The sequence below is a fragment of the Phyllobates terribilis genome, unplaced genomic scaffold, assembly GCF_046119375.1.
Source record: "Phyllobates terribilis strain yellow unplaced genomic scaffold, ASM4611937v1 Scaffold_416__1_contigs__length_1633014, whole genome shotgun sequence".
NCBI lineage: Eukaryota > Metazoa > Chordata > Amphibia > Anura > Dendrobatidae > Phyllobates > Phyllobates terribilis.
Genome location: NW_027363176.1, coordinates 1,443,916 through 1,468,053, shown reverse-complemented (window position 1 = coordinate 1,468,053; position 24,138 = coordinate 1,443,916). Strand labels below are relative to the sequence as shown.

At 43.1% G+C, this 24,138-nt stretch overlaps 9 non-coding genes across 9 annotated transcripts; all 9 read right to left on the bottom strand.

Moving 5' to 3' along the window:
- Nucleotides 1-4,285: 4,285 nt before the first annotated feature.
- On the bottom strand, nucleotides 4,286-4,476 carry LOC141227084 (U2 spliceosomal RNA). The gene has a single exon (XR_012294193.1). It is a non-coding gene; the product is annotated as a U2 spliceosomal RNA (small nuclear RNA).
- Nucleotides 4,477-5,591: 1,115 nt separating this feature from the next.
- On the bottom strand, nucleotides 5,592-5,782 carry LOC141227082 (U2 spliceosomal RNA). Its single transcript, XR_012294191.1, has one exon. It is a non-coding gene; the product is annotated as a U2 spliceosomal RNA (small nuclear RNA).
- A 1,115-nt stretch (nucleotides 5,783-6,897) lies between these two features.
- LOC141227158 (U2 spliceosomal RNA) lies at nucleotides 6,898-7,084 on the bottom strand. The gene has a single exon (XR_012294256.1). It is a non-coding gene; the product is annotated as a U2 spliceosomal RNA (small nuclear RNA).
- A 6,390-nt stretch (nucleotides 7,085-13,474) lies between these two features.
- LOC141227831 (U2 spliceosomal RNA) lies at nucleotides 13,475-13,665 on the bottom strand. Its single transcript, XR_012294812.1, has one exon. It is a non-coding gene; the product is annotated as a U2 spliceosomal RNA (small nuclear RNA).
- Nucleotides 13,666-14,777: 1,112 nt separating this feature from the next.
- LOC141227067 (U2 spliceosomal RNA) lies at nucleotides 14,778-14,968 on the bottom strand. The gene has a single exon (XR_012294177.1). It is a non-coding gene; the product is annotated as a U2 spliceosomal RNA (small nuclear RNA).
- Nucleotides 14,969-16,083: 1,115 nt separating this feature from the next.
- LOC141227830 (U2 spliceosomal RNA) lies at nucleotides 16,084-16,274 on the bottom strand. Its single transcript, XR_012294811.1, has one exon. It is a non-coding gene; the product is annotated as a U2 spliceosomal RNA (small nuclear RNA).
- Nucleotides 16,275-17,389: 1,115 nt separating this feature from the next.
- LOC141227066 (U2 spliceosomal RNA) lies at nucleotides 17,390-17,580 on the bottom strand. Its single transcript, XR_012294176.1, has one exon. It is a non-coding gene; the product is annotated as a U2 spliceosomal RNA (small nuclear RNA).
- Nucleotides 17,581-18,695: 1,115 nt separating this feature from the next.
- Nucleotides 18,696-18,886, bottom strand: LOC141227007 (U2 spliceosomal RNA). Its single transcript, XR_012294120.1, has one exon. It is a non-coding gene; the product is annotated as a U2 spliceosomal RNA (small nuclear RNA).
- Nucleotides 18,887-20,001: 1,115 nt separating this feature from the next.
- On the bottom strand, nucleotides 20,002-20,191 carry LOC141227217 (U2 spliceosomal RNA). The gene has a single exon (XR_012294308.1). It is a non-coding gene; the product is annotated as a U2 spliceosomal RNA (small nuclear RNA).
- Between the last annotated feature and the right edge of the window lie 3,947 nt (nucleotides 20,192-24,138).

The following is a 24,138-nucleotide window of genomic DNA, read 5'->3' as shown; positions in this document are numbered from 1 at the left end:
TCCTCACGAGCCCCTTTCTTTTTAAAGATCAAGGACACTATTCCCCTCCTCCATCCCTTGGGCAACCGTTTACACTTAAAAACCTCCTTAAAAAGTGCTAAAAGATCATCCTTTAAAATATCCCAGAAAGTCAGATAAAATTCGACGGGGAGACCGTCTGCTCCCGGAGCTTTGCCCTTTGAAAAACTTTTAAAAATGTTAAAAAGTTCCTCTAAGCTAAAATCCCGTATTAAAAACTCCTGATCTGACTGATTCAACTTAAAATCTAGGACATTAAGAGCATCTTGTAAAAAGGAATCATCCACACTTTTCTCACTAAAAAGGAGTCGGTAAAAATCAAAAGCCACGTTCTTCATGCCCTGTATAGTGGATTCTTCACCTAAACAAGTAATCGCATCTTTCCTCTCCATTGCTTTTTTAAAAAAGAAGCGTGTACATTTTTCATCTTCTTCTAACTGCTTTACCTTTGAATTAAAAATAACCTCTCTCCCCTTCTGCTCCAAAAGTGTATGTATTTCTGCTTTTAGGCTGACAATGTCTTCCTCCACCTCCAACCCAATCTCTTTAAATTTATAAAGTGTCTGCAGCCTAGTATTTAGATTTGAGAAAAATTGTTTTTTCTGTCTTGATTTCTTCCTCCCTGCCGTGATAAAAAAAAGCCTAATTTTATTTTTAATCTTTTCCCACCAAGACAACATTTTTATATAAGGAGGCCTATGTTGTCTCCATTCCTGGTAGGCTGTACAAAAATCCGACCTTATCTGAGGATCCTCCAGCAGATGTGTCCCCAAACGCCACAGTCCTTTGTTTATTCTCTGCTCTCCTTGGTATTCTAACTGTAATTTTAACATTTTGTGATCGGAAAATAAATTAGACATTAGATCAAACATCACCGGCTTAAAATCCACAGATAAAAACATAAAATCGATCCTAGAGGCCACTCCCCGACCGGACCATGTAAATCCAGGGTCCGTCGGTGAAAGAGACCTCCAGGCATCGCATAGCTTAAAATCAGTTTGAAAATTTTTTAGCAGAAAACATGACTTATCCAACTTACGGAGAGGGTCCCCTCCTACTCGTTGTTCGCCGACACTAAGGCAGTTGAAATCCCCACCTATCAGGAGGGGAGAAGACCCAACACAAAATACAGGCAAAATTTCAAACAATTGGATGCGCTCTTGCTTGTCGGGAGGAGCATACACATTAATTATGCGAAAACTAAAATTATTAATATGCAAATGTACTAACATTGCCCTGCCTGGTGTAATCTCTGTAACAGAGGAAAACACGATGTTATTACCACGACAGAGCAAACCCACTCCAGCAGACCTATTCACATTTGAGCCGGACCACACTGACGGTCCCGACTTCCAATCCTTTTTAAGCTCGTCATAATTAATTGAGTGTTGTAGTCCACATTCCTGCAATAAACACACATCAAAGTCTAAAGTCTCTAAATATTGAAAAAGAGCAGCCCTGCGAACAGGGCTCTTTAAAGATCTCACATTCAGTGAGAGGCATTTTATGGACGGCATTAAAGTCAAGGTGGGAGGGAGTCATCCAGAATCATCTTGACCTGTTCAGGACTATGATCCAACAGTGCCTCCAAGATCCCTGACTCCGGGGAAAAGGAAATGTTCATTGGATCCGAGGCAGTGACCGGGTATCCAGCTCCTGCTCCCTGCAGCCACAAATCACCGACACCCAAGGAAACATCCGGTGAATCCGGACAGACATCCGCACGCATCTTTTTCCCGCTGGGTTCAGGTAGGTCACTAGTGCAATCTTCTCCCACTACTGCCTCATGGTCTCTCTTCTCGAGGTCGTCACCTAGGGAAAAACACACTGCGTCCTGCTGGCTCGACACTTGAATAGCATCTGGGGCCTTCGCAGCAGGGCCCACCAGTGCCAACATACTGGGGGCACCCTGCTCCAGCACACCAGAAACACACACATCTTCAGGGGCCATCGACACAGAGACACCCTCCCGAACAGAAGAGCATCCCTGCTCCGGTCCCTGGACGGACCGCCCATAGTCCCCTTTTTGCGGGGGCTTCTTCTTTGCCACCTCCACTACAGAGGGGCCAGTAGAGCTTAGCTCAGTCCTGTCAAGGGGATCCTCCCCGACGGACACTGAGGGGCGAGCTAGAGATTGTCTTCGCCAGGGACCCCCAGTTGCCTCTGCATATGTCCGTACCTTGGTTCTCTGGGGGCAACTCCGGAATACATGTCCATCCTCCCCGCACAGATTACACTGTTTCTTGTGAGGACAGTCTTTCGTCAAGTGTCCATACTGGCTGCAATTATTACAACGGGCAGCCCTCCTCTCCTGGCAAGCGTCTTGGGTATGCCCCATTGTGCCACAATTCCTACAATACAAGGGCATACCTTGATAGAAGAGGTATCCTCGGCTCTTCCCGATTGTGAAGGTGGAGGGAGGGTGCTGTGTTCCTCCGACTCCCGTTGGATCCTTCTTTAATCGTGCCAGGAACCTCCGCTTCCCACACCAAAAATTAACTGCATTTTTAATTTTTCCTAAAAAGGACACGTCATCGCAATAGCGACGCAAGAAAGTCAAAATATCCAGCACTTCCACAAAAGGGTTAGGGAAGTGAACCACAATCTGGACTTCTTCATAAACAAATAATAAGGAAAAAATCAAACCTTCCATTTCGTCCATGTGGCTATTTTCGTTCACTTTCTGGACCAGTTGTTGGCAGCACCCTTGACTCCTAAAAGTGATGGTGTAGGTACCTTTCGATTCGTTGTCCTGGAAGCAGAAGATGTCCTCTCTACTAAATCCCAGAAGTCCAAGAAGGATGATGTTGCAAACATACTGGATGTTTTTCTCACAGCGAAACTTCTCCAAAACGTCAATTCGCACTGTATTTCTCATCCGGGGTTCACCCGATGCATATGACAGCACAGCCGGCATCTCTTCCAAAAAAAGTACGCCAACTACGGAAAGAAAAAAAAGGCATATGCCTTTTTAGGGGATCACTTCCCGTTGCTCCCGGACTAAGCCTCTCTCCCTATAGCAGCAGGGGGGTGAAGTCCCTCCGAAGAGGAACGATCCCCCCAGGCCGAGAGAGAGGGTACCGGAAGCACCCAGATAGACAACAACCAAACAGACAAGCTGTAAGATCGAAGCCAAAAGGCCGAGAAGCGATAACCAGAATTGGTTTCAAACTACGGAGCCACCCAAGGATCCTGAAAAGTCCATTTGTGGAGATGAGCTCCTGGACTCCCGTTAAGAAGACATGTTGTCAACCTCTAGATCCCTTACATGCCTGCACTTTTCGGCTTGCTGCTGCTGCAATCCACGCGTTTTAGATCTGCATAACTCCACCTCTTTAAACACAGCACCTTCACCCCCTGCTGTTCCCACCCGCCTCAACACCGTTGGAAGGGAGGAGAACCAATTAAGGCGGGGGGTGGGGTGGAACGAGCAGCTGTCTACCCTTAGCAGGAGGGCTCCTGATTACATACCTCTCCTGCTGCTGCTGCTGCTGGCTGTCCAGCAGCAGACTGAAGGTGGCTGCTGCTGTGCACAGGTATATAAAGGCTCAGAGCCTATTATGACACGCGCAGCCAGCGTTCCATTGCCACATTCCATCTACTGCAGGCAGGATACCTGGCTGGCTGAATGTCGCTGAGAAGCTCACAGAGACCGCCATAAGCAACAGTTTAACAGAATGCCACAGACTAATCAACCAAACTTTTTGGGTTGGGTTCTCTTTTATAGTCTGCAGGCATTAAATGAAAGAAGTCAGTGTTCCAGCAGAGGGAGACAACGTTTCAGAAAAGGCATTGTAGCAAACCAAAAAAGAAATTTTAAGCGCAGCAGAGTAACCAGCGCACATACCTGTTAGCTCAGGTGAGTTTAAAAGGCTGCTGTTGATAACAAGGGCATTTGCTAAATAGATGGTGTGTGTGCAACAATATACTGAAAGGTCAATTATATTGTGCAGCTTATCTCACCACCTGTAGTTATTTAGGTGAAAGCTCCAAAATGCTTGCCTAATATGTCTGTTTATCCAAAAGGAAGTAAAAAGGGAGAGCTAGAAAGATAGCATTGCATCACATTACATGGCAATGCAATGCACAGTTGCTGAAGTTGAACCAAAATGAGCTTGTAATCTGGCTTCTGCAACTTTGAACATGAAAAATCCAATGAGGAGAAGAAAAGCAAAGCCAAAGAGTCCATCCCAAAATCCGACAAACAAGCAAAATGAACAAAAAACATTGAATTCAATTCTTTCTGATTTTAGAAACTGCATTAAAGAAGGGGTGCACCGGTCCTGGAGATACTGCAATAGCAGGTCAATGCGTGGAGTGGACAGAGCAAGCTCTTTTTCCATCTCCCTGTTCTAAAAATCCATTTAATATATGGTCCCCAGATAGGGGACGTATCAGATATTAAACTGATAAGAACAGATACTACACTTGATCTTAGCCAAAAGGCCGAGAAGCGATAACCAGAATTGGTTTCAAACTACGGAGCCACCCAAGGATCCTGAAAAGTCCATTTGTGGAGATGAGCTCCTGGACTCCCGTTAAGAAGACATGTTGTCAACCTCTAGATCCCTTACATGCCTGCACTTTTCGGCTTGCTGCTGCTGCAATCCACGCGTTTTAGATCTGCATAACTCCACCTCTTTAAACACAGCACCTTCACCCCCTGCTGTTCCCACCCGCCTCAACACCGTTGGAAGGGAGGAGAACCAATTAAGGCGGGGGGTGGGGTGGAACGAGCAGCTGTCTACCCTTAGCAGGAGGGCTCCTGATTACATACCTCTCCTGCTGCTGCTGCTGCTGGCTGTCCAGCAGCAGACTGAAGGTGGCTGCTGCTGTGCACAGGTATATAAAGGCTCAGAGCCTATTATGACACGCGCAGCCAGCGTTCCATTGCCACATTCCATCTACTGCAGGCAGGATACCTGGCTGGCTGAATGTCGCTGAGAAGCTCACAGAGACCGCCATAAGCAACAGTTTAACAGAATGCCACAGACTAATCAACCAAACTTTTTGGGTTGGGTTCTCTTTTATAGTCTGCAGGCATTAAATGAAAGAAGTCAGTGTTCCAGCAGAGGGAGACAACGTTTCAGAAAAGGCATTGTAGCAAACCAAAAAAGAAATTTTAAGCGCAGCAGAGTAACCAGCGCACATACCTGTTAGCTCAGGTGAGTTTAAAAGGCTGCTGTTGATAACAAGGGCATTTGCTAAATAGATGGTGTGTGTGCAACAATATACTGAAAGGTCAATTATATTGTGCAGCTTATCTCACCACCTGTAGTTATTTAGGTGAAAGCTCCAAAATGCTTGCCTAATATGTCTGTTTATCCAAAAGGAAGTAAAAAGGGAGAGCTAGAAAGATAGCATTGCATCACATTACATGGCAATGCAATGCACAGTTGCTGAAGTTGAACCAAAATGAGCTTGTAATCTGGCTTCTGCAACTTTGAACATGAAAAATCCAATGAGGAGAAGAAAAGCAAAGCCAAAGAGTCCATCCCAAAATCCGACAAACAAGCAAAATGAACAAAAAACATTGAATTCAATTCTTTCTGATTTTAGAAACTGCATTAAAGAAGGGGTGCACCGGTCCTGGAGATACTGCAATACCAGGTCAATGCGTGGAGTGGACAGAGCAAGCTCTTTTTCCATCTCCCTGTTCTAAAAATCCATTTAATATATGGTCCCCAGATAGGGGACGTATCAGATATTAAACTGATAAGAACAGATACTACACTTGATCTTAGCCAAAACGCCGAGAAGCGATAACCAGAATTGGTTTCAAACTACGGAGCCACCCAAGGATCCTGAAAAGTCCATTTGTGGAGATGAGCTCCTGGACTCCCGTTAAGAAGACATGTTGTCAACCTCTAGATCCCTTACATGCCTGCACTTTTCGGCTTGCTGCTGCTGCAATCCACGCGTTTTAGATCTGCATAACTCCACCTCTTTAAACACAGCACCTTCACCCCCTGCTGTTCCCACCCACCTCAACACCGTTGGAAGGGAGGAGAACCAATTAAGGCGGGGGGTGGGGTGGAACGAGCAGCTGTCTACCCTTAGCAGGAGGGCTCCTGATTACATACCTCTCCTGCTGCTGCTGCTGCTGGCTGTCCAGCAGCAGACTGAAGGTGGCTGCTGCTGTGCACAGGTATATAAAGGCTCAGAGCCTATTATGACACGCGCAGCCAGCGTTCCATTGCCACATTCCATCTACTGCAGGCAGGATACCTGGCTGGCTGAATGTCGCTGAGAAGCTCACAGAGACCGCCATAAGCAACAGTTTAACAGAATGCCACAGACTAATCAACCAAACTTTTTGGGTTGGGTTCTCTTTTATAGTCTGCAGGCATTAAATGAAAGAAGTCAGTGTTCCAGCAGAGGGAGACAACGTTTCAGAAAAGGCATTGTAGCAAACCAAAAAAGAAATTTTAAGCGCAGCAGAGTAACCAGCGCACATACCTGTTAGCTCAGGTGAGTTTAAAAGGCTGCTGTTGATAACAAGGGCATTTGCTAAATAGATGGTGTGTGTGCAACAATATACTGAAAGGTCAATTATATTGTGCAGCTTATCTCACCACCTGTAGTTATTTAGGTGAAAGCTCCAAAATGCTTGCCTAATATGTCTGTTTATCCAAAAGGAAGTAAAAAGGGAGAGCTAGAAAGATAGCATTGCATCACATTACATGGCAATGCAATGCACAGTTGCTGAAGTTGAACCAAAATGAGCTTGTAATCTGGCTTCTGCAACTTTGAACATGAAAAATCCAATGAGGAGAAGAAAAGCAAAGCCAAAGAGTCCATCCCAAAATCCGACAAACAAGCAAAATGAACAAAAAACATTGAATTCAATTCTTTCTGATTTTAGAAACTGCATTAAAGAAGGGGTGCACCGGTCCTGGAGATACTGCAATACCAGGTCAATGCGTGGAGTGGACAGAGCAAGCTCTTTTTCCATCTCCCTGTTCTAAAAATCCATTTAATATATTGTCCCCAGATAGGGGACGTATCAGATATTAAACTGATAAGAACAGATTTTTTTTAATTTGGCTATCCCCTGCAGAGGGATAAAACCGTTTATTAAAACTTTAACAAATTACAAGCATAATTAAACAAATACCAAACGTTAAAAGACAAATGAAATTTACAAAACAAAAAAATACAAAGATTTTAAATAATTAGGTTCCATTGGTCAACAAGCCATTTTTTGGAAATATGTACATTCTTCTTTTTGTCAATTAAATAATAAGTATACATTTCACATAAACATAAACTTAAAACATCATTCACTGATAAATCATCTTGTTTAAAAATAGCAATGTTGCGCGCTTTCCAGAGAGATGACTTGGCGCAGTTCACTGTCTTCCAAGCCATTGTGTACTGGTCCATTGTGGGGCATTCCATAAGTCCGTATAGCACAGTTTTATATGTAAAGTCCTTGAGGTCTGCCACCCTTTCCAGTAGGGGGAGCAGTCTTCTCCAGAAATCCTTTGCAAAATTACATGTCCATAATAGATGTTCCACCGTTTCCTCGTCTTGGCATCCGGTTCTTTGGCAGATGGCAGACCTCACAAATCCTCTTCTGTATTGGAATGCCCGGCAAGGAAGACAGCGGTGCATGCAACTCCAAGCCAGATCTCTCTGTTCATTAAAAAGATAAAAAACGTTAATCATTTTCCAGATAGACATAGATTTGTCATCATCATATCTGTCAACATTACATATTTCCTCACTTTTACGTATTTCTTTAATTAGTTTCTTACTATTTCTTAATTCCTCTATTTTCTTAGTCCCTAAATTAAAATCGGACACTATTTTCCTTAAAATCTCATAATGCGTCGACAAAATAAAAGCATGGGGCACAGATATATTAACTTCATACCATCCAAACTTTCTCATAAAAAATCCTGTATTAAAACGCATAAAAAAGGACCAATAGTGATTCTTAAAAAGGGCATTAAAACAGTAAACGAACAGATGGATTAAAAGAAACCTATTAAAATCTGGAAAATCTTTACCACCTTTTACTTTTGATTTCATCACGATTTCTCTTTTCAGCTTTTCCATTTTTGAATTCCAAAAGAAGGTAAAACAGGTTTTGGTTATCTTTTTTAAAACATTAACAGGCGGGGGGAAAACCATGCTAAGATACAATAAAAGAGGTAAAATCACCATCTTTAAAACCAATACTTTACCCTCCATTGTAAGTCTCCTCATGTTCCACATACATATTTTCGTATTTACTTTCTGTGTAACTGTTTCCCAACTATTATAACCATCATTATTTTCAGTGAATGATATACCTAAAATGGAAATGGATTCGGAGACATTAATTGGTACATCACGTAAAATCATCCCCCCAACACTTAAAATGTTACACTTATTAAAATTGATTTTAAAACCAGAAGCTAGACAAAAGGATTGCACTTGATGGAGAGTGGCCGTAAGTGATGGTGCATCTGTACACAAGACCGCCACGTCATCCATGTAGCCTACAACCTTGGCCTCCAAACCACCGCTTCCAGGCAGAGGGACACCGCATATCTGTTTATTTTGGCGTATTGCACATAACATTGGTTCCAGTGCACAGATAAACAGTAGGGGGGACAGAGGGCATCCCTGTTTCACCCCTGACCGTAAAAATACCTCTTGTGTCTTAAAACCATTCACTAAAATCTTACTTGTACAATCCTTGTAAAATGCTTTAAGCGATAGTAAAAACCCTTCTGGTATGCCCATTTTCTCTAAAACTTTAAAAAGATAAAAGTGTGAGACACGGTCAAATGCTTTTTCAAAATCAATAGATAAAATCGCCATTTTCCCCTTTCTGTCTTTCACATCCTCAATACAGTCTTTCACTAAATTCAGATTGTCCCATATACTGCGCCCCGGCACCCCACACACTTGATTAGAATGAATAACTTTGCTGATGACTTCTTTTAGACGATTTGCACAAATTTTAGCCATTATTTTATAGTCACAATTTAAAAGTGTTATTGGTCTCCAGTTTTCTAATTTTGATTTATCACCTTTTTTGTATAGGAGGGAGACTTCACCTTTCTTCCAGGAATTTAATAAAACCTTATTATTAAAAACCTCAGTAAACAAATAAAACAAATCATCTTTTAAAATATCATAAAAACATACATAAAATTCTATTGGGATGCCATCAGGACCAGGGACCTTTCCAGTTTTAAAACTTTTAATAGTTTTTAACACTTCTTGTTCCGTTAAAACTTGGGATAAAAACTCTTGGGATGCGGGATCTAAAACAGCTGTTAGTCCTTGCAGCGAATCATCCATTAATTTATTATCTATATTTTTTCCATTAAAAAGATTAGAAAAAAAAACCTCAACTTTACCCAGCATATTTTTTATATTATTCTCACCATCTATATGGTCAATTATCACTTTTTCTTTTTTATTTTTCCTAAAAAAATATCTGGAACACTTTTCATTTTCTTCTATATGTTGTACTCTAGAACGAAAAATTATCTCTTTTCCTTTTTGTTCTAGCCATTTTGAAATCTCTTCTTTTAAGTTTGAAATATCAACTTGTACATCTATCCCATTGTCTCTGAGCTTAAATAATGTTTGTAGGCGGGTATTTAAAATTCTATATTCTTCATATTTTTCTTTGGCTCTACATATACTCTTTTTAATAAAAAAGTCTTTTATTTTTACTTTCATTCTATCCCACCATACACTCATAGTCTCATTTGTTTTTTTCCCTTTTCTACATTTCCTATAAAACTCAATAAAATCTGATAAAATCTGCGGGTCGGTTAAAAGGGATACGTTCATTTTCCAGCTTTTCTTACCACATTTTTTGTTGTCATTTACTTTTATGGTAAAGGATAAAAGTTTATGGTCTGAAAATATATTAGTTAAAACTTCACATTTGGCAGGTATTGTTTTATCTGAACCAAAAATAAAATCAATCCTAGAGCTACAATTAGCATTGCTCCAAGTGAAACCGGCGTCCTCTGGGCTGTCACTATGACACTCTTTATATATGTCTATCAATTTAGCATCTTTGACTATATCATGTAGCATACCTGAGGTTTTATCGTAGTTCCTGCTTACAGAGCTGGAGCGCCGGTTTTCACCTTTTAAAACACAATTAAAATCCCCTGCTAAGATAAAAGGTTCAGAGTTATTAATAAATAATGGTAAAAGATCAAGCATTTCGGCTCTTTCATTTTTCTCTGGGGATCCATAAAAATTTAAAAACTGCCATCTAATACCATCAATAAAAGCTTTCACTAATAAAATACGACCTGGTAAAATTTCCTGAATAAAATCAATTAAAACGTTCCCTTTAAAAAGTATGGCTACACCCGCTGATCCTGCAGCATTCGATCCGGACCAGACAGATGGCCCACACTTCCACTCATCTTTATATTTTTGATATGACATTTCATGTGGGATATTACATTCTTGCAGAAAAAATACAGATGCAGTAAAACACGTAAAAAAATTAAAAAGAGCAGTTCTTCTCGTGTTAGATTTTATGCCTCTCACGTTGAGGGAAATACCTTTGAGTTCAGCCATCATTAGAAAATGTAGAAATTTTACTTAGGTAACTAAGAGCAACGGATTTACCTGTCCGATGAACCTGATCAGACCACTGGGCTTGCGCCTCCCTCCTCATCTGATAGTATCGTCACGAGAGTCTCCGTGGAGGAGGAAAGATTACCACATTTATATAAACCCGACGCTACACTGGCATAGCTCGGAGGGCTGGCTGGCAGAACCCGCTGGGTCTCCATTGGCTGGCCATGCAGTTCCTCATCAGGTGGGTCCCCGAGGGGTTCCGCCGCCCCTGTTTGACCTGTAGAAGGTCGTCCTATAGGAGGAGGTTGCGCACAAGGCAGAGCCTCTGACTCTTCAGAGGCAGCAAGATCCCGGTCCCCACCTGTAGCAGCGGAGACCGAAACCCCTGAGGGTCCAGCGTCCACGTCCCCTTCTGGAGAAGTGTCCATCTGTTCACCTCCTGCTGCCTCCTCCGAACCACCCTTTTTCTTTTTCTTAGGACCCACCTTTATCCACTCAGCGCCCTCAGCACTAGGAGACCCAGACTGGGCATGGGCTTCTGTGTCGGCCTTTTGCCGGTCCCTTTTGACCTTACCAGTAGTGCCCTTCTGCTCCTTCTCAGCCCTCCTTTTGGACTCCCGCAGGTCCTGCAGCCAGGTTTTGGGATTTGGTATTTTACCTGTCATAGACTCTGGAGACACTTCACTATTTGGTACGCCCTTATTGTCTCCAGAGGCTCCAGGTTGTTGTTCCTCCTCCTGAGGGGTGGTCTGATCTTTTGGTCCTTGGTCGGACGTCTTGGACTTCCCCTTTTGCTCATCTTCCCGAAATCTGTGAGGGCAAGAAAAATTAAAGTGACCTGGAGTCTGGCAAAAACTGCATTTCTTTTCCTTAGGGCATTCTTTTGTCTCATGTTCTTCACTAGCACAATTTCTACATGATACATGACAGTTTTCTTTTGAATGACCATAGCGCCCACAATTTCTGCAATATACTGGCATCCCAGAAAAGAAGAAATCCCCATTTGTTTGCCCAATTTTGAAACGGGCAGGGGGGAGCCGTATACCACCTGGTGTATTTGGATCTCTTGTACACTTCACAAGGAATTTCCACTTAGATGTCCATATGTTATATTCGTTTAATATCTTCCCAATACATTTAACACTTTTAAAATAAATTGCTAGAAATGACATTACTTCTGGAGCAGAAACAAAGGGCGAAAATATTTTTACAATAACCAGTCTTACCTCATCCAGGACGTGCTCAACAATTTGTATCCCTTTCAAAACAGGACTATTTTCAACTTTTTTTAACTTTTCTAGTACATCTCTAAAAATACCTTCTCCGGTGAATGTGATGTCATAGTCACCTCTTCTGGGATAATCCTGGATGGAGAGAATTTCATTCCTTTGTACCCCAAGAAGGTTCCTGAGCACGTCCTGGACTACATACCCTAATTTCCTCATATCCGAGCCACCCGCCGTGAAGTGAACTCGGATAGAGTTTTTTAGCCTTGCATAAAGAGGCACGAGGTTAGGGTCAACCTCCATGGAAAAACGCAACAAGGTTGCAAATTGCAGCCGCTTGCAATCTGCGCTCCCAGTGTTCTTGCAGCGAAAAACACCTGGAAGCTGGGGGATCGCAACTCGTTACCCTGGGACTAAGCCCTCTCCCTAATAGCAGCAAGCAGGTTAAGTCCACCAAAGTGGACGATCCTGCCAGGCCAAGGAGAGGGGTACCCGAGTGCCCTTCAACCACAATCTCCTGCAATAAAGCACTTGATCTTAGCCAAAAGGCCGAGAAGCGATAACCAGAATTGGTTTCAAACTACGGAGCCACCCAAGGATCCTGAAAAGTCCATTTGTGGAGATGAGCTCCTGGACTCCCGTTAAGAAGACATGTTGTCAACCTCTAGATCCCTTACATGCCTGCACTTTTCGGCTTGCTGCTGCTGCAATCCACGCGTTTTAGATCTGCATAACTCCACCTCTTTAAACACAGCACCTTCACCCCCTGCTGTTCCCACCCGCCTCAACACCGTTGGAAGGGAGGAGAACCAATTAAGGCGGGGGGTGGGGTGGAACGAGCAGCTGTCTACCCTTAGCAGGAGGGCTCCTGATTACATACCTCTCCTGCTGCTGCTGCTGCTGGCTGTCCAGCAGCAGACTGAAGGTGGCTGCTGCTGTGCACAGGTATATAAAGGCTCAGAGCCTATTATGACACGCGCAGCCAGCGTTCCATTGCCACATTCCATCTACTGCAGGCAGGATACCTGGCTGGCTGAATGTCGCTGAGAAGCTCACAGAGACCGCCATAAGCAACAGTTTAACAGAATGCCACAGACTAATCAACCAAACTTTTTGGGTTGGGTTCTCTTTTATAGTCTGCAGGCATTAAATGAAAGAAGTCAGTGTTCCAGCAGAAGGAGACAACGTTTCAGAAAAGGCATTGTAGCAAACCAAAAAAGAAATTTTAAGCGCAGCAGAGTAACCAGCGCACATACCTGTTAGCTCAGGTGAGTTTAAAAGGCTGCTGTTGATAACAAGGGCATTTGCTAAATAGATGGTGTGTGTGCAACAATATACTGAAAGGTCAATTATATTGTGCAGCTTATCTCACCACCTGTAGTTATTTAGGTGAAAGCTCCAAAATGCTTGCCTAATATGTCTGTTTATCCAAAAGGAAGTAAAAAGGGAGAGCTAGAAAGATAGCATTGCATCACATTACATGGCAATGCAATGCACAGTTGCTGAAGTTGAACAAAAATGAGCTTGTAATCTGGCTTCTGCAACTTTGAACATGAAAAATCCAATGAGGAGAAGAAAAGCAAAGCCAAAGAGTCCATCCCAAAATCCGACAAACAAGCAAAATGAACAAAAAACATTGAATTCAATTCTTTCTGATTTTAGAAACTGCATTAAAGAAGGGGTGCACCGGTCCTGGAGATACTGCAATACCAGGTCAATGCGTGGAGTGGACAGAGCAAGCTCTTTTTCCATCTCCCTGTTCTAAAAATCCATTTAATATATGGTCCCCAGATAGGGGACGTATCAGATATTAAACTGATAAGAACAGATACTACACTTGATCTTAGCCAAAAGGCCGAGAAGCGATAACCAGAATTGGTTTCAAACTACGGAGCCACCCAAGGATCCTGAAAAGTCCATTTGTGGAGATGAGCTCCTGGACTCCCGTTAAGAAGACATGTTGTCAACCTCTAGATCCCTTACATGCCTGCACTTTTCGGCTTGCTGCTGCTGCAATCCACGCGTTTTAGATCTGCATAACTCCACCTCTTTAAACACAGCACCTTCACCCCCTGCTGTTCCCACCCGCCTCAACACCGTTGGAAGGGAGGAGAACCAATTAAGGCGGGGGGTGGGGTGGAACGAGCAGCTGTCTACCCTTAGCAGGAGGGCTCCTGATTACATTCCTCTCCTGCTGCTGCTGCTGGCTGTCCAGCAGCAGACTGAAGGTGGCTGCTGCTGTGCACAGGTATATAAAGGCTCAGAGCCTATTATGACACGCGCAGCCAGCGTTCCATTGCCACATTCCATCTACTGCAGGCAGGATACCTGGCTGGCTGAATGTCGCTGAGAAGCTCACAGAGACCGCCATAAGCAACAGTTTAACAGAATGCCACAGACTAATCAACCAAACTTTTTGGGTTGGGTTCTCTTTTATAGTCTGCAGGCATTAAATGAAAGAAGTCAGTGTTCCAGCAGAAGGAGACAACGTTTCAGAAAAGGCATTGTAGCAAACCAAAAAAGAAATTTTAAGCGCAGCAGAGTAACCAGCGCACATACCTGTTAGCTCAGGTGAGTTTAAAAGGCTGCTGTTGATAACAAGGGCATTTGCTAAATAGATGGTGTGTGTGCAACAATATACTGAAAGGTCAATTATATTGTGCAGCTTATCTCACCACCTGTAGTTATTTAGGTGAAAGCTCCAAAATGCTTGCCTAATATGTCTGTTTATCCAAAAGGAAGTAAAAAGGGAGAGCTAGAAAGATAGCATTGCATCACATTACATGGCAATGCAATGCACAGTTGCTGAAGTTGAACCAAAATGAGCTTGTAATCTGGCTTCTGCAACTTTGAACATGAAAAATCCAATGAGGAGAAGAAAAGCAAAGCCAAAGAGTCCATCCCAAAATCCGACAAACAAGCAAAATGAACAAAAAACATTGAATTCAATTCTTTCTGATTTTAGAAACTGCATTAAAGAAGGGGTGCACCGGTCCTGGAGATACTGCAATACCAGGTCAATGCGTGGAGTGGACAGAGCAAGCTCTTTTTCCATCTCCCTGTTCTAAAAATCCATTTAATATATGGTCCCCAGATATGGGACGTATCAGATATTAAACTGATAAGAACAGATACTACACTTGATCTTAGCCAAAAGGCCGAGAAGCGATAACCAGAATTGGTTTCAAACTACGGAGCCACCCAAGGATCCTGAAAAGTCCATTTGTGGAGATGAGCTCCTGGACTCCCGTTAAGAAGACATGTTGTCAACCTCTAGATCCCTTACATGCCTGCACTTTTCGGCTTGCTGCTGCTGCAATCCACGCGTTTTAGATCTGCATAACTCCACCTCTTTAAACACAGCACCTTCACCCCCTGCTGTTCCCACCCGCCTCAACACCGTTGGAAGGGAGGAGAACCAATTAAGGCGGGGGGTGGGGTGGAACGAGCAGCTGTCTACCCTTAGCAGGAGGGCTCCTGATTACATACCTCTCCTGCTGCTGCTGCTGCTGGCTGTCCAGCAGCAGACTGAAGGTGGCTGCTGCTGTGCACAGGTATATAAAGGCTCAGAGCCTATTATGACACGTGCAGCCAGCGTTCCATTGCCACATTCCATCTACTGCAGGCAGGATACCTGGCTGGCTGAATGTCGCTGAGAAGCTCACAGAGACCGCCATAAGCAACAGTTTAACAGAATGCCACAGACTAATCAACCAAACTTTTTGGGTTGGGTTCTCTTTTATAGTCTGCAGGCATTAAATGAAAGAAGTCAGTGTTCCAGCAGAAGGAGACAACGTTTCAGAAAAGGCATTGTAGCAAACCAAAAAAGAAATTTTAAGCGCAGCAGAGTAACCAGCGCACATACCTGTTAGCTCAGGTGAGTTTAAAAGGCTGCTGTTGATAACAAGGGCATTTGCTAAATAGATGGTGTGTGTGCAACAATATACTGAAAGGTCAATTATATTGTGCAGCTTATCTCACCACCTGTAGTTATTTAGGTGAAAGCTCCAAAATGCTTGCCTAATATGTCTGTTTATCCAAAAGGAAGTAAAAAGGGAGAGCTAGAAAGATAGCATTGCATCACATTACATGGCAATGCAATGCACAGTTGCTGAAGTTGAACCAAAATGAGCTTGTAATCTGGCTTCTGCAACTTTGAACATGAAAAATCCAATGAGGAGAAGAAAAGCAAAGCCAAAGAGTCCATCCCAAAATCCGACAAACAAGCAAAATGAACAAAAAACATTGAATTCAATTCTTTCTGATTTTAGAAACTGCATTAAAGAAGGGGTGCACCGGTCCTGGAGATACTGCAATACCAGGTCAATGCGTGGAGTGGACAGAGCAAGCTCTTTTTCCATCTCCCTGTTCTAAAAATCCATTTAATATATGGTCCCCAGATAGGGGACGTATCAGATATTAAACTGATAAGAACAGATACTACACTTGATCTTAGCCAAAAGGCCGAGAAGCGATAACCAGAATTGGTTTCAAACTACGGAGCCACCCAAGGATCCTGAAAAGTCCATTTGTGGAGATGAGCTCCTGGACTCCCGTTAAGAAGACATGTTGTCAACCTCTAGATCCCTTACATGCCTGCACTTTTCGGCTTGCTGCTGCTGCAATCCACGCGTTTTAGATCTGCATAACTCCACCTCTTTAAACACAGCACCTTCACCCCCTGCTGTTCCCACCCGCCTCAACACCGTTGGAAGGGAGGAGAACCAATTAAGGCGGGGGGTGGGGTGGAACGAGCAGCTGTCTACCCTTAGCAGGAGGGCTCCTGATTACATTCCTCTCCTGCTGCTGCTGCTGCTGGCTGTCCAGCAGCAGACTGAAGGTGGCTGCTGCTGTGCACAGGTATATAAAGGCTCAGAGCCTATTATGACACGCGCAGCCAGCGTTCCATTGCCACATTCCATCTACTGCAGGCAGGATACCTGGCTGGCTGAATGTCGCTGAGAAGCTCACAGAGACCGCCATAAGCAACAGTTTAACAGAATGCCACAGACTAATCAACCAAACTTTTTGGGTTGGGTTCTCTTTTATAGTCTGCAGGCATTAAATGAAAGAAGTCAGTGTTCCAGCAGAAGGAGACAACGTTTCAGAAAAGGCATTGTAGCAAACCAAAAAAGAAATTTTAAGCGCAGCAGAGTAACCAGCGCACATACCTGTTAGCTCAGGTGAGTTTAAAAGGCTGCTGTTGATAACAAGGGCATTTGCTAAATAGATGGTGTGTGTGCAACAATATACTGAAAGGTCAATTATATTGTGCAGCTTATCTCACCACCTGTAGTTATTTAGGTGAAAGCTCCAAATTGCTTGCCTAATATGTCTGTTTATCCAAAAGGAAGTAAAAAGGGAGAGCTAGAAAGATAGCATTGCATCACATTACATGGCAATGCAATGCACAGTTGCTGAAGTTGAACCAAAATGAGCTTGTAATCTGGCTTCTGCAACTTTGAACATGAAAAATCCAATGAGGAGAAGAAAAGCAAAGCCAAAGAGTCCATCCCAAAATCCGACAAACAAGCAAAATGAACAAAAAACATTGAATTCAATTCTTTCTGATTTTAGAAACTGCATTAAAGAAGGGGTGCACCGGTCCTGGAGATACTGCAATACCAGGTCAATGCGTGGAGTGGACAGAGCAAGCTCTTTTTCCATCTCCCTGTTCTAAAAATCCATTTAATATATGGTCCCCAGATATGGGACGTATCAGATATTAAACTGATAAGAACAGATACTACACTTGATCTTAGCCAAAAGGCCGAGAAGCGATAACCAGAATTGGTTTCAAACTACGGAGCCACCCAAGGATCCTGAAAAGTCCATTTGTGGAGATGAGCTCCTGGACTCCCGTTAAGAAGACATGTTGTCAACCTCTAGATCCCTTACATGCCTGCACTTTTCGGCTTGCTGCTGCTGCAATCCACGCGTTTTAGATCTGCATAACTCCACCTCTTTAAACACAGCACCTTCACCCCCTGCTGTTCCCACCCGCCTCAACACCGTTGGAAGGGAGGAGAACCAATTAAGGCGGGGGGTGGGGTGGAACGAGCAGCTGTCTACCCTTAGCAGGAGGGCTCCTGATTACATACCTCTCCTGCTGCTGCTGCTGCTGGCTGTCCAGCAGCAGACTGAAGGTGGCTGCTGCTGTGCACAGGTATATAAAGGCTCAGAGCCTATTATGACACGCGCAGCCAGCGTTCCATTGCCACATTCCATCTACTGCAGGCAGGATACCTGGCTGGCTGAATGTCGCTGAGAAGCTCACAGAGACCGCCATAAGCAACAGTTTAACAGAATGCCACAGACTAATCAACCAAACTTTTTGGGTTGGGTTCTCTTTTATAGTCTGCAGGCATTAAATGAAAGAAGTCAGTGTTCCAGCAGAAGGAGACAACGTTTCAGAAAAGGCATTGTAGCAAACCAAAAAAGAAATTTTAAGCGCAGCAGAGTAACCAGCGCACATACCTGTTAGCTCAGGTGAGTTTAAAACGCTGCTGTTGATAACAAGGGCATTTGCTAAATAGATGGTGTGTGTGCAACAATATACTGAAAGGTCAATTATATTGTGCAGCTTATCTCACCACCTGTAGTTATTTAGGTGAAAGCTCCAAAATGCTTGCCTAATATGTCTGTTTATCCAAAAGGAAGTAAAAAGGGAGAGCTAGAAAGATAGCATTGCATCACATTACATGGCAATGCAATGCACAGTTGCTGAAGTTGAACCAAAATGAGCTTGTAATCTGGCTTCTGCAACTTTGAACATGAAAAATCCAATGAGGAGAAGAAAAGCAAAGCCAAAGAGTCCATCCCAAAATCCGACAAACAAGCAAAATGAACAAAAAACATTGAATTCAATTCTTTCTGATTTTAGAAACTGCATTAAAGAAGGGGTGCACCGGTCCTGGAGATACTGCAATACCAGGTCAATGTGTGGAGTGGACAGAGCAAGCTCTTTTTCCATCTCCCTGTTCTAAAAATCCATTTAATATATGGTCCCCAGATAGGGGACGTATCAGATATTAAACTGATAAGAACAGATACTACACTTGATCTTAGCCAAAAGGCCGAGAAGCGATAACCAGAATTGGTTTCAAACTACGGAGCCACCCAAGGATCCTGAAAAGTCCATTTGTGGAGATGAGTTCCTGGACTCCCGTTAAGAAGACATGTTGTCAACCTCTAGATCCCTTACATGCCTGCACTTTTCGGCTTGCTGCTGCTGCAATCCACGCGTTTTAGATCTGCATAACTCCACCTCTTTAAACACAGCACCTTCACCCCCTGCTGTTCCCACCCGCCTCAACACCGTTGGAAGGGAGGAGAACCAATTAAGGCGGGGGGTGGGGTGGAACGAGCAGCTGTCTACCCTTAGCAGGAGGGCTCCTGATTACATACCTCTCCTGCTGCTGCTGCTGCTGGCTGTCCAGCAGCAGACTGAAGGTGGCTGCTGCTGTGCACAGGTATATAAAGGCTCAGAGCCTATTATGACACGCGCAGCCAGCGTTCCATTGCCACATTCCATCTACTGCAGGCAGGATACCTGGCTGGCTGAATGTCGCTGAGAAGCTCACAGAGACCGCCATAAGCAACAGTTTAACAGAATGCCACAGACTAATCAACCAAACTTTTTGGGTTGGGTTCTCTTTTATAGTCTGCAGGCATTAAATGAAAGAAGTCAGTGTTCCAGCAGAAGGAGACAACGTTTCAGAAAAGGCATTGTAGCAAACCAAAAAAGAAATTTTAAGCGCAGCAGAGTAACCAGCGCACATACCTGTTAGCTCAGGTGAGTTTAAAAGGCTGCTGTTGATAACAAGGGCATTTACTAAATAGATGGTGTGTGTGCAACAATATACTGAAAGGTCAATTATATTGTGCAGCTTATCTCACCACCTGTAGTTATTTAGGTGAAAGCTCCAAAATGCTTGCCTAATATGTCTGTTTATCCAAAAGGAAGTAAAAAGGGAGAGCTAGAAAGATAGCATTGCATCACATTACATGGCAATGCAATGCACAGTTGCTGAAGTTGAACCAAAATGAGCTTGTAATCTGGCTTCTGCAACTTTGAACATGAAAAATCCAATGAGGAGAAGAAAAGCAAAGCCAAAGAGTCCATCCCAAAATCCGACAAACAAGCAAAATGAACAAAAAACATTGAATTCAATTCTTTCTGATTTTAGAAACTGCATTAAAGAAGGGGTGCACCGGTCCTGGAGATACTGCAATACCAGGTCAATGCGTGGAGTGGACAGAGCAAGCTCTTTTTCCATCTCCCTGTTCTAAAAATCCATTTAATATATGGTCCCCAGATAGGGGACGTATCAGATATTAAACTGATAAGAACAGATCAGGTTTCAACATATTTTATTATGTGCGTAAAAGATGGTTTACAATCAAAAACAGCAACACAAACAATACATTAATAAAACACAGAATTCCACCCATAAAAACCCCATATACGATTAGCATCCCTCCTCCCAATACATTTGACATCCCTCAAGTAATAAATATACATCTGACTAAAAGCAATTTTAAGACAATCCTTCACAGAAATAGCATCACGTTTAAAAAGTAAAATATTGCGTGCCTTCCAAAGGGCGTCTTTAAAACAGTTAATCATGCACCAACATATACAATACTGTTGAGGGGTCGGACATTTAAAAAGGCCATATAAAACATATTCATGGTTAAAATCTCTTAAACCGCAAGTCCATTTTAAAAGAATCCCAACTTTGTGCCAAAGTTCCTGTGCAAATGGGCAATTCCACATAAGGTGCAAGGTGGTTTCGTCATTAACACATGAGTCTCTGGGGAATTTTGCTCTGGCCACCAGGCCTCTCCTGTGTTGAAACTCTCTGGTGGGGAGGCACTGGTGGACCACCATCCATGCGATGTCCTTATGTCCATTTGCTAAGAATTTCCCGAAGACATTCTTCCAAACTTGCTTCGATCTCTCTTCTGAGAAATTTACTATGGGGGTCACATCTTCATTCCTCCTCAGAAAAGATAAAAGCTTCTTGCGGTCTTTAAAAATGTCCATATTAAAATCACCAAGGCTATAAAATCGAACAGTCTTTTCTAAGATTGCTTGGTGTTTGGGGGGGCATAGTAAAACAGGGGAATTCAACGACAACTTAAACCATCTTTTAAAAATCATCCCACAAGTATATTTTAAAAAATAACTTAGCGCACTATTACCATTAAAATGTTTGAAACAAAAGCAGAAATAATTTAAATACAAATAAATATGTAAGTCGGGGACATCCCTTCCGCCGTTCATTTTATTCTTCCTCATTATTTCCCGCCTTAATTTTTCCATTTTGGAGTTCCATAAAAACATAAAGATCATCCTAGTCATTTTTTTAATTAAAACATCAAAGGGGGGGTACACCATAGCTATATACAGTTTGAGGGGTAACAACACTGATTTTATAATTAAAATTTTCCCCTCCATTGTTAGGGACCTCAAACCCCAAAATGATATTTTCTTTGACATTTTTTCTATGACATTCTCCCAGCTTTGAGTTCCCACATTCTCCTCGTTAAAAACAACTCCAAGAATTTTTACATTGTCTCGTTTTATAGTGAGCTGCGGGAGTTGGGCGGTGTCCCAGGATCCCAAAGTCAGACATTCAGATTTATTTAAATTAAGTTTAAACCCGGATGCCTGGGAAAAAAATTCAATGCGCAACACCGCCCTCCGGAGGGAAGCAGGGTCCACGCACACAACCGTCACGTCATCCATGTAGCCAAAGACTCTCACATCACTGCCACCTCCGCCTGGAACAGGAACCCCTCTAATCACTTTGTCTTTCCTTATTGCGCTCAGCAGGGGCTCCATGGCGCAGATGAACAGGATGGGCGACAAGGGGCATCCCTGCTTCACTCCGGACTCAAGGGGAACTCCATCTGTTAAAAAGCCATTAAGAGAAATTTGACTAAAACAATTTTTATATAAAATCTTAATACAATTTAAAAGCATATTAGGGATACCCATTCTTTTTAAAACTCTAAAAAGAAATCTATGAGAGACTCTATCGAAAGCTTTTTCAAAATCTAGGGCTAAAAGAGCTACATTTTGACCCCGGTCTCTGGAATACCAAATTACATCCCTTAATACGTTTAAAACCTCTGAAATACTTCTGCCTGGTACACTACAAACCTGCTCAGGCTGGATTAGTTTGGCAATGACATTCCTGAGCCGGTTTGCAACCACCTTAGCAAGTACCTTGTAATCAACGTTTAGGAGAGTTATGGGTCTCCAATTCGCTAGAGCACTGCGATCACCTTTTTTATATATCAAAGACACCACTCCTCTCCTCCACGAAAATGGCAACTGTTCAGAAATAAAAACTTCTTTAAAAAGCATAAAAAGGTCCTCTTTTAAAATGTCCCAAAAAGTAAGGTAAAATTCTACAGGTAGTCCGTCACACCCAGGTGCTTTACCCTTAGAGAAACTTTTAAAAACATAAAATAATTCCTCTAAAACAATATCGCGTTCTAAAAACTCCTGGTCTGTAAAATTTAACTTAAAATCGAGATCATTAAGAGCATCAGATAAAAAGGACTCATCTATACACTTTTTACTAAAAAGATGCTTATAAAAGTTAAAAGTAGCATTCAACATTCCCTGCATAGATGTTTCACCCTCTAGATTTGTGATCACTTCTCTTTTATCCATGACTTTTTTGAAGAAGAAGCGAGAGCACTTCTCCCCCTCCTCCAAGTGCTGCACTCTAGAGTTAAAAATAATCTCTTTCCCCTTTGTGTCTATGCAGTTCTGAATTTCAGTTTTTAGGCTAGCAATATCATCTCCCACCTCCACCCCTAGCTCTTTGAATTTAAAAAGTGTTTGTAGTTTGGTGTTAAGATCACTAAAACATCTTTTTTTCTCTCTAGCTTTACGTCTCCCTGCTTTTATAAAAAACATTCTGACTTTTTTTTTCAAATTTTCCCACCAGGTTACCATAGGGGCATCAGAAGGTTTTTGTCGCCGCCAGGCTTGATAGGCTTTACCAAAGTCTTGTCGAATCAGAGGGTCCTCCAGCAGGTAAGTACTTAGACGCCAGAGGCCCCTGTTGACCCTCTGTTCATCCCGGTATTCTAGGTGCACCTCCAAGCCCTTATGGTCAGAAAATATATTTGATGTTAAAACACATTTTACAGGGTTAAAGTCATCTGATAGGAAAATAAAATCGATCCTGGAGGACACCCCTCTTCCGGACCACGTATAACCAGGGTCCGTCGGCAGGAGTGACCTCCACGCATCGCATAATTTAAAATCAGTTATAAAATCTTTCAATAGATGACATGACTTATCCAATTTGAGTAAAGGGTCACCCCCCGCTCGTTGTTCACTAGCACAAAGACAATTAAAATCACCCCCTACGATCAGGGGAGATGACCCAGTACAGTACAATGGCAATATCCCAAATAAATTAATTCTCTCTTGCTTATCAGGGGGAGCATAAATATTCATTACACGTAGGGTAAAACCATTAAATTTAAAATGCACTAAAACCACTCTGCCTGGTACTATTTCTGTGACAGCATTTACAGTAATATTTCTCCCACGACAGAGGAAGCCCACCCCCGCTGACTTGTTGTCATTGGAGCCAGACCAGATGGAGGGCCCCAGTCTCCAATCTGTCTTGATGTCATTATAATTTAGTGCATGTTGTATCCCGCATTCCTGTAATAAACAAATGTCAAAGTCAGCGGTTTCTAAATACTTGAATAGAGCAGCCCTACGAACTGGGCTCTTTAATGACCTCACATTCAGTGAGACAAGTCTTAATGTCGGCATTCATAGGTCAGGGTGGTGGATCTTCCATGAGGACACCTGACTCAAAGCCCTGTATGTCAAATTGCTCCAGGACATCCGGGCTAGAGGACCCAAACGACTCGATATTCTGTGAGCCGGCGGTTGCCCCCTCGTAGGTCACGGTTCCCAGCCACATTCCAGGAGACACTGGGGCTTCGACATTCCGTCTCTTTTTCGGGGCAGACTCCACTAGGTCACTGGTGCAGTCCTCCTCTTCCTCCACCTCCTCCAGGGGGAGAGACTGGTCCATCAGGATAAGATCACCAACACCGATTCCCTGATGTTCGCCACCTAGAAGCAAAGCCCCCTCATCTGGCTGGCTAATCGCCCTGGAAGATCCTGAGGCCATCGCTGCGTGGTCCCCTGTAGCCAACCGCACAGGGGCACCACCCTCCAGCCCAACAGGATCGGTATCGGGAACCATCGACACGGAGGATACCCTCCCAGAAGGAGGACCCCTCCGCTCCGGTCCATGCGAGGTCCGCCCATCGTTAAGGGACTTCGATG